This window comes from Vidua macroura, chromosome 2 (assembly GCF_024509145.1).
Source record: "Vidua macroura isolate BioBank_ID:100142 chromosome 2, ASM2450914v1, whole genome shotgun sequence".
In the NCBI taxonomy this organism is placed as follows: Eukaryota; Metazoa; Chordata; class Aves; order Passeriformes; family Viduidae; genus Vidua; species Vidua macroura.
In genome coordinates, this window is record NC_071572.1 from 45,595,971 (window position 1) to 45,610,585 (window position 14,615).

Below are 14,615 nucleotides of genomic sequence, written 5' to 3' on the forward strand. Positions count from 1 at the left end.
TTCTTACAGGCCCTCAATAAACAATAAATTTCAGTCACTAGTGATTTCCAATTAATTAAAAAAAAAAAAAACAAAAACCCAAAACCTAAAAATTCAGGGTAAAGCAAAGAAATACAGGAAAGCAAAATGATTTTTGCACTTTTAATACAACTTAAAATATACCTGACTCTTCTAGCACAGAAAGACCTTAAAATTACATAAACAGTGAAAGTATTACCCCTGAAAGCAGAAAGCTTAACCCTTAATCTTTTCCTCAAAAAATAAAATCATGATTTCCTCTTTTTTTGTGTAAATGGGGATGCAGGGAGAGTCAGGTGGCCAGAGGGAATATGGGTGGAAAGATCTTTTTACTTGTAATAAATTTCACAGCCATGAAATACTGTGAGAAAATTTCACCAGAAATCAAACAACCTGGTATCATAAATCCAAAGTTCTTCCCAAGTCATATTGCTCTAATATTTTTTCTCCTCTAATACAATGTTCAAATGTGCAATTCTTCCTTATTCACTTGAGAAATTAATATTCTAAGATATTAATTTCAGTAGTATTACTTTTCTAATTAAAATCCCTAGTAAAGTAATAAATCAAATCAAGTATTTTATGTACTTTAGTTTCCATGTTACCAGTCTTTTTTTTTTTTTTTTTTTTTCCTGTGGTACATATATTAGGGTAAATTTGTCTAAAAAAAGTATTTTCTTTGCTTTTCCTTACCTGACTAGAGAAATCTTCAAACAAACAAACAAAATCCCAAACCATATCAACCCTGGCTTTCATAAATTTGTGAGGAAAATAAACTATTTTAAAACTTTATGTTTGGGCAATCAAACTCTACATAAAAGATTTGTTACATAGTTACTTCAATTTATTATTAATAATGGCTTATTTTGATAACTTGTAAGTTTAATCTCACTTTATCATATTGCACAGTGTATTACCATGAAGTAAACTGTATAATCCTTTATACAAACTAAATAAAACAGATACAGTATTGTTAACAAATTCCCAAGAGAAAGTGCAGCTATTCAGCAATGAGATTTTCTTTATTCAGCTAAAATGTCATATTTGCAAGAAACTGAGTGCTACAAAAATTTTCCCATGTTTTTCATTGTGCTTACCTGTCTTGAAGGAGTATAGATAAAACACAGTTCAGTCATGTCTCCCCCATTATTTTCAAAGAGTTTCATTTGCAATTGACCTTTTGCTGATTCATAATGAGGCATTTAGAAATGTTTTAAGTCTTTCAAAAAGGGAAATGAAGCAGTATGCAGACTAATGATAATGTTCATGAGTAACACCAGTTACTGCTTAAAAACAGGAGGTGATTTAGATGGAATAATATACAAAAGACCTGAAGAACCCACATAACTTTGATATTATTGTATCTACACTAATTTTACTACAATTGACACTGATAGGCATTTACAAAGGAAAAGAGAATAATACATTCCCTCCATTTTCTTCTCAGAAAATTCTCAAATTCTACACCTGAATTTTACATCTGTTGTATTTTATGGGTTTGAATGAATGATAGCAGGCACGGTTCAAAAGGAATTTGTATGAAAATTTCATATAGAAGTATATAATCACTGTTTTCTATCAATAAACAGGTGATCCATTTCAGACCTTAGTTATTCAGTACAAGCTCTTTAGAGAAATTTAAAGTAGCAGGTGTTTGGTTCTTTTCTCTGTGGAAAATCAAAATATTTTCCACCTCTGTTACTGAAGAAGAGAGCAGATGTAAGGTACATTGTACTCACCAAAATGTGACACCAAAATGTGCAAATGAGTTAAAATGGAGGATGATGGTGATGAGGAGGAGGATTATAATTTTTAATTTCTAAACTACAAGTTGAGAAAATAAAGTGCAAAGGTGAGCAAATACTGACTGCTTTTATTTGTAACTAAAATGTTATGGCTCTCTCGAAAAATATTCAAATAAATCTTACATTTTCTGTATATAAAAGGGGTTGCCTTTTACAAAGATTTACTTAATTCTGACTGAAATGACCAATGCTTATACATGCAAATTCTTACCATGACTTAACTCTTCAGGTAATCTAGATTTTAAAGTCTATTTCAAAGAGAATTAAGTTAAAAGTAAATTAAATTAGAGCAGACTAATATTTGTATGGAGAAATCAGTACTTCACATGTATCTTAGGAGTCATCCTGTTACCATCTATTCTGATTGCATTTTCCATAGATTAACAGATATCTTTACCTGCCTTACCATCTGCTGCACTGACTGTTTGCAAGTTACCTGCTTAAATGCTGGCATGGATCATAAAGTAAGTGATTTGTCACTGTATGTTTGTAAAATGAAAAACATTTTGACATTAGAATAAGTACATACAGAAAACTGCTGCTAAGGAACAGCCAGAGATTACATCCCCATATTTAGCAAGGTCGAATAAGGAAAAGATTGGAAAACCTTTTGGAAGAGCAAAAATCTAAAATCCCATCATGTTTATACCACCTAGCCAGATTTTGAGAACAGTGAAATTAGAAAGTATCCAGTTTATGCTTTTATCTTCTTATTTGTCTCCTGCCAGGGTAATCATGGCAGAAAATTACTTCCTCTCTCTGTGTACAGAAAGCAGTAAATTTTTCTTAACCCTTCCTTTCCAACACAATAAATCACAAAGGAAGCATTTTAGCCTGTTATAGTTAGTAAGAAGAGCACTATCAAAACTAAGCACAAACTGAGTGAATTCCCCTCATGGTTTGATTAATACACATCTAGAAATTACAATTTTCTAAGCATTTTATTAGAGATATTTGTGGCACTGTAATATAAAGCTGTATGTTACTTATTTCAGTGTACTTTGGAAATTTATATGTGATGAAGATTTGCCTATTTTTTATTAGAACATTTTAATAAATAAATAGTTGGAATGAACACTTCACAATTGAAAATATTCATATGGAATTTTATAATGAAAAAAAACCAGAAAATCGAGAGGTTTTGTGCCCTATTTTTTGTTGGTGGTGGGGTTTTTTTTGTTTGCTTGTTTTGTTGCTGTTGTTGTTGTTACAAACAATAATCACAAATGTTTCTAATGTATCTATAAGATAGAATTTAGAATTCTGAAAGTCACTAGCTGTATCTTTGGCATCCCAAGAAATACATGACAAATATATACTTGCAGATTAGTCTTCCTATTTCAGTTCTAATACATTTGAAAAAGATTCCTTCTTTTTACTTAGCCTTCCTAAGCAACAGATTATTTACTACCAGGGCATGCAATTATTAGCTTGGACCTATCAATTCCCTTGGCTTTCTTCGCAGAGACATCCTTATCCCCAAAATCCTGCTTAGTAATCCACTGGTGTGACATAGAAAAAACAGCCTGCTGTTGTCATTTTTAACCATTGTTTAACTCAAAGCTGCACATTTAGCATCTGAAGTCTTCGAGGGTGAAAAATTGGCAGAGTGCACTAGATTTCTCCTTCAAACCTCTAAAATTAAAATTACTTGCCATCTTGTTTATCTCCCTAATGGGAAGAAGGATTCGCAAAAGAATGTGGAAAGGAAAGGGAAGAATTAAAAGATGTATCATGCTATGTATTAGCAAAGTCTTTTTCCTAAGATGTAATATCATTAAAACTTTTTTTTCGTAGCTTAAATGGCCTTCCCCTTAGGATCATACCTATCAGCCTCTCATCTGAGAAATGTGACAGAAATAAATAGGAATAAAGTAGAATGAGATTAAAAGTTTCAGATAATCATCAGGTTTACAAACCCAGAGAGATTAAGTATGTAAATGATTTTCTGAGGGAGCAAAAATAATAATTTACAATGGAAGAAATATATGGAGATTATATAGTCCACCAAAAAAACCCCAAACCAAGACAAACAAACCAACCAAACAAACAAACAAAAACCACCAAAACTACCACAAAACAAAAATAAAAGAAAACAAAACCCACAAAAATCCCCAACAAACAAACAACAAAAAACCTGAAGAATTAAAAATAAAACCAAAAATAAACAAACCCAAAAAACCCACCCCCCCGGAAATTATAAATGCTTCACACCAATCTGAAATGTGGTTAGAGTATTAAAAAAAGTGGCGAAAATGCACAAAAATAAAGAAGGATGTGGATAGTCTAACAGCAGCTTCAGTGATCACAGTGGAAGTATCACAGGATATGAGGAAATACACTCCCTTTGAAGTAACTAGCAGATTAAATCTTGACAAGTAGGACCTAAAAATGGGTTTAAATTAAAAATTATGAAAAACATGAACAAAACAATAAATTTCACACTACTAACTATTCTCAGTTTCTGAAATTGTGGTAAGATATTTTTATAATGATTGGGCTGCTCTTGCCTGGAGAAAAAGGAAAAGAAAGGCAGCTGATAGGCAGCAAATGCGTTTGAAGAAACATACTGAGAGGAGCCATGGGCCAAAGGGGCTACAAGGCACTAACCCCCAATGCAACACCCATGACCCCATTTTGAAGAAGACTATTGCAGTCAGCCAGGGAGCCCCAGAGGTATAGGCAAGAACATATAACACCAGAGACGAACAGTTGGTCTTTGTCACATCTTTTGTTTAGCACTCACAAAGGTATCATTAATGAAGGTTTTCTGTAACAGTTTATAAAATAAACTGTTATCATTAGTATCATTAATATCTTTTGTAGGTAAGTAATGATAACTGTAATAATGATAACTGTAATGTTTTGACTTAGTAATTAAATATGTGTCTGTATATATAAGGGATATGGAGGTTTTTGTCTGTAATACAACATAGTATCTAAAATATGACAGTATTCTGCAAGTGAAATTCTCTACACTGATTTAAAAAAATAAACATATTAAAAGTGCCCTATGTAGAATATTATATTCTTCTCTTTATGTTGTATTCTAGAAATTCTGCATGAGGACAGATGAAGAAAAAAAGAAAGACTGACTAATCTAATTGAACAGCTGTTTTTTTATTTGGGTAAAAAAGAGGATAGAAGAAAAGAAGCATGCAAAAAGTATTAAGGGTTTTGGATTCAACAGCCTGGCAAGCTTGCATTTCTGCTTATTAACTTGCTCTCCCATGAGCCAAGTTCCACAACCTTCTTAGCCTTTGAAGGTTGCAGATACTTTTTAGCAGGAATGGTTATTGACAGCAGATCTTTATAGTCTCTTTGTCTTATTTAATAAAGTAGGAACAAGAAAAGTGTTCAGATGGGGACTAAATTATAATGAAAAACAAAACAAGAGTTTTATAGAATTTCAAAAGCTTGAACATGCATGTAACTTTTATGCTTGAAAAAACAAAAGTAAATTTTTTGGGGTAAAAAGTCTCTTGTAACAAACGTTATCTCTTTTCTTCTTTTTTATCTTAGCATTAACGTGACACAGAAGTGCACAAAAACAACTTCACACAGATAATGAATTCAGACAAAATTTAATTAGCAACCAAAACCAAGAGAAAAAACTAATAAATGAGGAGGGTAACCACAGTAACACTCCTTTGACATTTTACAGGTTACAGGTTTGGTGTAGCAGTCAGGGACATAGTTACCGCATGAACAAGGGTGATGATCCAAAGCATGCATAAACTCATACTCTCATGGGAGGCCTCTCCCTCAAGGGTACCCAGAAGGTCAGTGTACTTCATCCAAAAGGGTTAAAGGATCACTCAAAGACATCCAGTAGAAAAATAATCAAAAAATGTTTGTCATATGTGGATGTGACAACCTGGTCAGAGAGCGAGAAAGCTAGGTAAGTTTTCCCAGAATCGGCCTGAGAGACCTTTAAGGAGTTGAAGATAAACTGTGATAGCTTATTATCATAAACAACCTGCAGGTGGTGCTTTCCTACACCCTGTTTTCTTGTTTTTCTCAAAGATTGTTTATAGGAAAGGCATCTTGTTAATTAGCCAATCAGGTGAAATGTATTAACTAAATGACCAATCAAATCTACCTGGATCAGAGCAGTCTATAAAAAGGAGCAATTCCAAATATAGGATGTGTTATGCCAATCAGCCTTCTGGTGAGTCTGTGTCATTTCTTACTCAGTAGTGACTGTCACAAACCTGCAGTAGTTGTGAGAGGGCAAGAGTGAGCTTTCTAATGGCAGTTTTAGACAGAGTATTGTAAATAAATGGTGTTGTTACATAAGCAGCTTTGCATGAAGCACTTCTTGAGCTGGTGGATATAGCCACAGCTGGGGCATCTTAGCTACATATTTTCATTCAATCTCTGTTGGCAGTTCCAGGGTGGAGGTTCTTTGCCCTTACCCCTGTACCAACTAGATGTACAGCTTAGTGGCCAATTAAATGAGTTGTTATTTCATGCATTGGGGCACTTATTAGTATCTTTGTCAGAATGTGTATGCTAGGGTGTAAGCATCCTCACTTCCACAGAGTGCTTATGCTCACTGGCTTCCTATGGGACCTCAGAGCAGTGTGAAGTGTCATTGGGGCTCCACCCCGTGGCCTTGTGAACTGTCTGAAGAATGTAGTTAGACTTGGCATCCCATAATGAGCTGGCATTTATTTTGCCCAGTGGCCAACTATAAGCAATGTATGTTGTCTACGTCCATCATGGCTTTTTAAAAAATTCCAGCTCTGATTATTATATTGTGCCAATGTTAACCTAAGGGCTAATTACATAACATCATAGACTATCCTGACTTGGAAGGGACCCACTAAGATCATCAAAATCCAACTCCTAGCCCTTCACAGGGCAGCCCTGAGAACTACATCTTGTGCCTGAGAGCATTGACCCCAGGTTCCTTTCCATGGCAGGCACTGCTCTCCAACATCTCATTCCCCTGTTTGCACACATATCCAGAGTTGCCATCCCAGGTGCAGAATCTGGCACTTTCCCTCGTTGAATTTCATATGTGATTGCCCAGCCCTCTAATTTGTCCAGGTCTCTCTATGGGTCCTCTCTGCCTTCAAGCAAGTCAACAGCTCCTCCCATTTCAGTATTGTCTGCAAAATTTTGTAGTATACTTTTGAGTCGTGCTGACATCCGTGTACAAAGATTGGCATTATCAGCTGACAGGGGTGGGTAAATAAAATGTTACTAATATTAGGTTCATTATTTGTGTGAACTCCACCATTATTTTTACCACAACATTGCCATCAAGGTCCAGCTTGTCTGCACTGACCACTGCTGCCCACAGTAAGAGCAACAGGATTCTCCTTTTCTGCACTGTCCTGTAAGAGACGTTTTCTTCCCCAGCCTTCATTAGTCCCTTCCAGAGGAAGAATTTAAATAAACAGTGGATGTACAGTGTTCCTTTCTGTGTTCTGGAGGCAAAAACTGTTTTCAGTGCAAAATCTTTCACAAGATGTAGGAAAATATCTGCTCTGCTGTGGTGTCTTTCATGGGCTGCAAGGGAGTATCTGCTTCTGTATCAGAGTACCTCTTTCTTCTTTTTCATTGCTGTTCACACTGTGGCTTCTCACATTTTTTCTCCATTTTTCACTGCTTTGTGGCATTCTTTCCTTTTTATAAATACGCTTTCAAGGCAGCATTATTTCTAAGACCTCAGCAAATGTATACTGACACATGCATGCTAAAGCTGTGAGTCAGTACAACCCATATTGTCAGGTGGTCTCACAGATACAAATAATTATAGAATTTATTTTTCATGACCTTTCAACATTTTTTTTTAACATTCTCATTTTCATGTCCTAAAATAGTCCACATTTTTCTGGGGAAAACCAGAATAGACAAAATGAAGCAAAAATGTTTTGAACATGTTTTTCAAAATACTGTGACATATGGATAATTAGCTAGCAAGTGAGTAATAGGAAAGCCAGAAAGATGACATTAGCTTGCATCATTCATACAAAATGTACTTCTAAATAACTGTTCTTCTTTGTAATTGCTTCTCTCTGCCAACTAAGCACCATACTGCAAATCAATCACACTGGACATCTGATTAAAAAGAGAACAATGAAAATAACAGGAAAATCAGAACAAATACTAATGAATCCAAAGGACTGACAGGCCTGTAAGTCCAGGGTAGTCTTTCTTGCCCTTCTTCGAAATCAGGGCAATATTCACAGCTTCCAGTCAGCTGGGGCCTCTCCAGATCCCAAGACTGCCCAAAAATCACTGAGAAAGGTTTTGCCATGATATCATCCAGCACTTTGAGGACTCTTGGATTAATCCCATCAGACCCCATAGATTTTTAGGGATCCAGCTGGAGCAGCACATCCTGTACAATTTCAGGATCATCTGGGAGTTGATCATTCTTGCAGTCATGGTCCTCCAGCTCAGGGCACTGACACTCCCTTGGTCAATAATCCATGCTGAAGACAGAAGTAAAGAATGCATTAGACACCTCTGCATTGTCTCTGTGAGGTGACCATCCTCATCCCGTAATGGGCCAATGTTATTTCTACACTGCCTTTTGCCATTCATAGATTTGGAAAAATTCTCTTTACTGTCTCTCACAGTTCTGGCCAGCTTCTACTTCAGTTGAGCTTTGGCCACATGAATTTTTTTCCCTACAGTGGCAAGCAGCATCTCTATATTCTTCCCATGTCACCTGACCTTTTTTCCACTGGGCATCCACCATCATTTTTATCTTATTTCCAAAAGAATTTCCCTGTTCAGCCAAGCTGGCCTTTTGCCTCACATTCTTGACTTCTGACATTTGGGAATTGCCTGCTCCTGTGCCCTTCAGAAGTGATGTTTAAAAAGTGACCAGCACTGATTGACTCTAGTACCTGCAAAAAACATTTTACCAGGGGACCTCACTTACTAATTCCCTGTGCAGACTGGAGTCTGCTCTCCCCATATCCAGAGTTGAGGTTTTGCTGGCACTTCTCCTCCTGTCAAAAGAGATTTTAAACTCTATTGCTTCATCACTGTTGTAGCCAAGATGGATGCCATTCTCCACTTTGCTCATGAGATCCTCTATTGACAAGCAATAGATCAAGAAAGGCATCTTTCCAAGTTGGCTCCCTTAGGACCTGTTCCATATAATTGTCACTCAACCTTTTTAGGAATCCTCTGGCCCAGCTTATACCAGTTGTTTGATTCTCACAATTTCTGGCAAGTTGAAGTCCTCCATAAGAAAATGGGCAGTTGCCTTGGAAGTGTCCTTTGGTTCCTCAAAGAATAATTAATCATTGTCATCTCCCCGGCTAGAAGGTCTGTGGTGGACCTCCACAATGACATCTGCAGAATTTGTTTGCCCCTTGTTTCTTTTGCAGAGGCTCTCAACTGTGCCTTTATCAACTGTGAGTTCTATACATTCTAACACTTGTATGACTGCTCTACCTTTTCTGCCCTTCTTATTCTTCCCACAGAGCCTTTAACCATGCAACAGGCCACTCCAGTCACACAGGACTCATCCCACCAGGTTTCACTTACGTCAATGATGTCAAATTTCTGGGACTGAGCCAAACGCTGGAACTCCTGTTGTTTGTTCCTCATGCCATGTGCATTAGTGTAGAAATATTTAAGGTGTGGTACGTTTTAGCCAACACCTTGTGAAGCAGATTAAAAGGTCTTTTTAATACTAAATTCTTCAAGTTTTGTCACACCACCCCATTGCTAATCACTGGTGAGCACGTTTTGCCCCTTTTCCCCTTCCAAGCTAGTTTAAAGCTCTGTCAACAAGACAGAGCTGACTCCTGGCCTGGTTGGCTTCTGAGGACTTTCAGATAATGATGAGGTTTAGGGTTGTTACACAGTTTCCTGAAATAAGGAACCCATATTTATATTTTGGAGTAATATAAAGGCTGATTTTTAGAAAAAAAATTATATAACTGGCCAAATGAAGTAGTTTTCACTTTGGCACCATAGAATGAAAGACAAGAATACTATTTTTAAATTAGCTTCTCATTTAGGGAAAAAAAAAATGTTCCCAAAGGTTTTTCAAAAATTTTTAATTCCTGCCTGATCACACATCTGTAAAATCTCAAACTAACAAAACCACAAAGCTAAAAGGAGTTTTTTTCCTCAGGTCAATATTTAACAAAACTGTTAAAGTTATGCCTAATTTTTAATCATTTGGATTCAGCAAAAAACCTCAATATTAATTTAATTGGATTTAAGCAAGTGTTTGATTTATTTGGTAAATCAGAACCTTTAATCAATATTTTGATTTCATTTCCAAGGCCATAACTTTGAAGAAAATCCAAGGTCACCTGTATATAATTGACATACTTGTGTGGATACTCAGCTCAGGGTTACAATTGAATGGAGAAATTTGTCAGCCTCCTGGGATCTTAGATGAGGATTTTGTAGAATCCTGTGAGAGAATCATGTAAGTCTATCAAACAGGGTCTATAAATGACTTTTTTCTTCTGTGGGTAAAATCATCAAAATTCATTTTTATTCAGAAACCTTGAATGCATTTGATCAGGCTACATCAGAAGACATGCTCATCACAAAAGGGTTCTTCTTCCCATATATTTTAGTAACTTTAAAAATCTAATTATTTTCAAAATATATTTTTGTCTGAGCAAATTAATCTTTCAAAGAACTGATTATCTCTAACTTACAGATATAGTAGGCAAACTCCCATACACTGAGGTGCTCAGCAAAGAGAAAGCATGCTCACTTTCAAGGTTTCTCTTCTAGGAATTTTAGTGCCCTGTGTGGAATGGACTAATATGGATCAAAGATGGCCACCAATATAAGTGTGGTGGTGATTGGAATCACCACTGTTACTGAGGTAATGGGAACTACCATCCAGAATTTGCAAGATCCTTGCTCTGCCCCAGCTCTACCAGGAGAGATCAGATAGAAATAGTCAAAGCAACTTAGAGCCATTGTCCCACATATATGCCATCTTTTTCTAGGTAGTAGCAGCCACCAAATCTTGGTTTTCCAATATTTTGATGCTGACAAAATAGGCCCATGACATTACCATAATACTCTGGCATCAGACTGAAGGTGCTACTCTATTTTGTTTTTCAGAGGACCCCAGCCCAGGGGTCCTCTAAAATGTTTTTCACTTGGCATTCCCATTCCAGTGCTTCCTATTTCTGCATATCACCAAAGTATCTGACTAGCCTGGGACCTTGAACTGCTTTTACCAGTAGCTTTTTGTTAAAATAAGTGCTTATTAAAAAAAAAAAAAAAAAAAAAGGCCAATCCTCTGTGAGTTTTGTAAACTAGTCTTCAGTAAAACCTTATCCAGAAGTAGACAGTTTAATAATACATGTACTTAAAAATAAAACATTAAAAAGAAATTATTTAAAGACTGTTTTTACTTTTTCTTTGTCCCCTCAGAGGACAGATGACTTCCTCTTTACTTGTTATCACTCCAGTAGTTTGAAGCAGCCTTCTGTTTATCAGCAAGGTCTATACAGTTCCCTCTAATTAATTGCAAAATATTCTTTCTTCCCCCTCTGGATCTGATTCTTATTTTATGTCTTTTCCTTTATGTGCTTGTTCTTATTACCAGCCTCCTTATTTCCTCAGAAGTTCCTTCCCATGTAGGAATCATTTCTGCTCTCAGTCCTCTTCCCTGCTCAAGAGAGGTAGAACTCATTTGGAGCAGTGCTGCAAAGGCAAAAAGGCAGCCTTCTCCTTATTACTTACACATCCTTTAAGCAAAGCACAACTTTAGAATTACAGGTAAACAAGCAAATTGTTTGCAGAAATGAGTAGTTTATTCAGTCTTGTTTTTAACTATTCCATTTAAGAATCTTGCAATGAAATATTGATCTTGTAATTTTGATCATTAATACATTTTATTTCATAATAGACAATGAAAATTTTCATTTGAGCTGTTTCAGTTTCACTCACCTAATGCAGCTTTAGACAAACATAAGTAATTATTCCTTTTATGCTTATTCAGGATATTCTGATATTTATAGAAATAATGTTTATTGCATATGCATGGCTAGGCTTTTGTAGTAGAGGGGCTTTTGTGAGAATCTGCTAGGAACCTCCCCCATGTGTGGCAGAACCAATGCCATCCAGCTTCGAGGTGGATCTGTTGCTGATCAAGGCTGAGACCATCAGCAATTGTGGCAGTGCCTCATGCATAACATATTTGAGAAAAGGTGGGGAAGAAACCCACATGTGGGGCAGCAGTAATAGGAGAGATGTGAGAATATGTAGGAGCAACAACCCAGTATACATCAAGGTTAGTGGGTAAGGAAGGGGACAAGGTGCTCTGGGTGCCAGAGCAGAGACTCCCTGCTGCCCATGGAGGTACATAGTAGAGCAGATATCCACCTACAGCCCATGAAACACCCCATGCTGCAGCTGGCAAATGTACCCAAAGGAGACTGTGACAGATGAGAAGCCCAATCTGGAGCAGGCTCCTGGCAGAAAATCTGACCCCATGAGTGACCCATGCTGGAGCAGTCTGCTCCTGAAGGACTGTACCCTGTGGAAGGGACCCACACTGGAGCAATCAATATGTGAAGAACTGCAGCCTGTTGAAAGGAATTCCATTGGAGAAGTTCATGGTAAACTGTCTCCTGTGAGAGGGATCCCATGCTGGAGCATTGGAGAGGGTCCTCATCCAGAAGAGGAAGGAGTGGCAGAGACAATGTGTGATGAACTGATTACAGCCTCAATTCATGTGTATCACTGCTGGGTGGGGGAAGATAGAGAAAATTTGGAGTATAGATGAGTACAGGAAGAAGGGAAGATTGGACAAAATTTAAGATTTGGTTTTTATTTCCCATTACCCTTCTCTGTTTTTATTAATAATACATTAAGCTAATTTCTTGAAGTCCAGTCTGTTTGGTCCATGATGATAATTGGTGAGTGATCTCTCCCTGTCCTTGTTTCAATTTATGAGTCTTTTGTTATAAGTTTTCTCTTCCCTGTCCATTTGCAGAGGAGAGTGATGCTGCCTCTGGTGGGCAACCAGCTTGCTGCCAAGGTCAACCCAGCTGAGTCCACATATCTACTCTCAGGACCAGTAAAGTACACATATTAGAAACTATTTCTTCCCAGTAAACAGTCAGTTCTCAATGTTACATAATCTGCTTTAATTTTAAAAGTTAGAAAATATGGTTTACATTTTTTCTCTATTCTGCTGCATAGAATTTTCTTTACTGACATTCTTATTGCTCTATCAATTTATCAATGACTTGAACAAAGTACTAGGCCCATTTGGCTAATATTGAATAAATAATATATATTAAATAAATAATATAATATTGTAATATAAAAAATATCATTCAAATGATCTTTGCCAATATGTTTATATTTGTGATGAAGGGTAAAGACACACATTATTATTTTTGAATATTTTTTTTAATAAAAAGATTCACATGATAGTAAAAGTGACAAAATCTCAAATGCCATAGTAATTTCAGTGAAATCCCAGATTTAGGTGGCTTGTGGAGGATGGAAGCAGTCCTTTCTACAATCTCTGGTTTTTGGCTTTGGGTCTCTTTTGTACTGCAGATAAACTTCTGGATTTCTGCCTATCTTTGTTCTGTGGACTTTCAATTTATGCTGTCCTTAGACCCTTTCTACTACAGCTGCAATAATGATGCCTCTCCTAAAGGAATTTCATTAGTACTGGTTTGCCTTCTCAGAATATAAATCAAGAGACAGATGAGCATGCATCTTATTTCATATCCTTTTTTTTCTTTTTTTAAAAATCAGTACTAATAATGTCTGGTACAGATACAACAAATACAGAACAACATAATCAACTCTACTTTCATCAGTATAACAGGCAACTTTGGGACAAATTAAATGTATATAAAAGAAATAGATAAATTACTTTTAGATGCTGTCCATGATTAGTCCATGTAATCATGAAAGCTAAGGCACAGAGAGTTGTGTCTTACCCAAACTTAGAAACAGTTCTTGTAAAAATAGTTGGAAGAAGCTGAAAAGTAATAGGGGTGACTGAATTCTTCAAAGTATTTTTGAAAATATTTTTTAAACAAAGGGGATTTTCGGTTGAATTACATCTGTATGAGACACCAAGAAAAACAGTATTAGAAAGGGTGACGTACATGAGAAAACTGGAAGGACAAAGTGAAAGAAGGATTTGCATTATATCCACTTAATTGTTACAGAATATTTGAAGTCATAAGCAAGGAAAATTCTTGCTAAACAAGAAATGTTGCAGTAACTTAAAAAAAAAAGTGTGATGAATCAAATATTCAATAGACTATCAATAACAAAAAGCAATAGCAATGCAGAGTAGAATTTGAGCAATAAAAAATGAAAAACATATTTCTAATCACAGCTATAAGTATGTGAATAAGGTCTGTTATTCAAGATAATAAACATATCTGCTTCTGAAACATACATTTTGATGGGAAGTTGAGAAAATTTCAACATTCCTTGTTTCTTCAGCAAGGATGCCTCAGTAGTTATTTATATCCTAGAGACAAAAATAAATATGTATTAGGAAATAATATATACCTTAAAAACATTTTTTGAAGTGAGTTTTCAGAGTGGGTATGTTAAGTCAGCAAATGGAATATTTTGAAATGGCCACGTCACACAAAGTTACCTGGCAGGGCTTCCTGTGACACTGTGAAGTATAATTATACTGACATGATTACATTTCCAATTCCTAAGCATATAAAGTAAGCGAGTTGGAATCCATGTTGAAAGCAACTGTAGCAAAAGCAAACAGAAAAGTCGAGTAACTCAGGAGCTAATCTGACCTTTACTCAAGGTATGCACAAAATAGCTGCACCAATA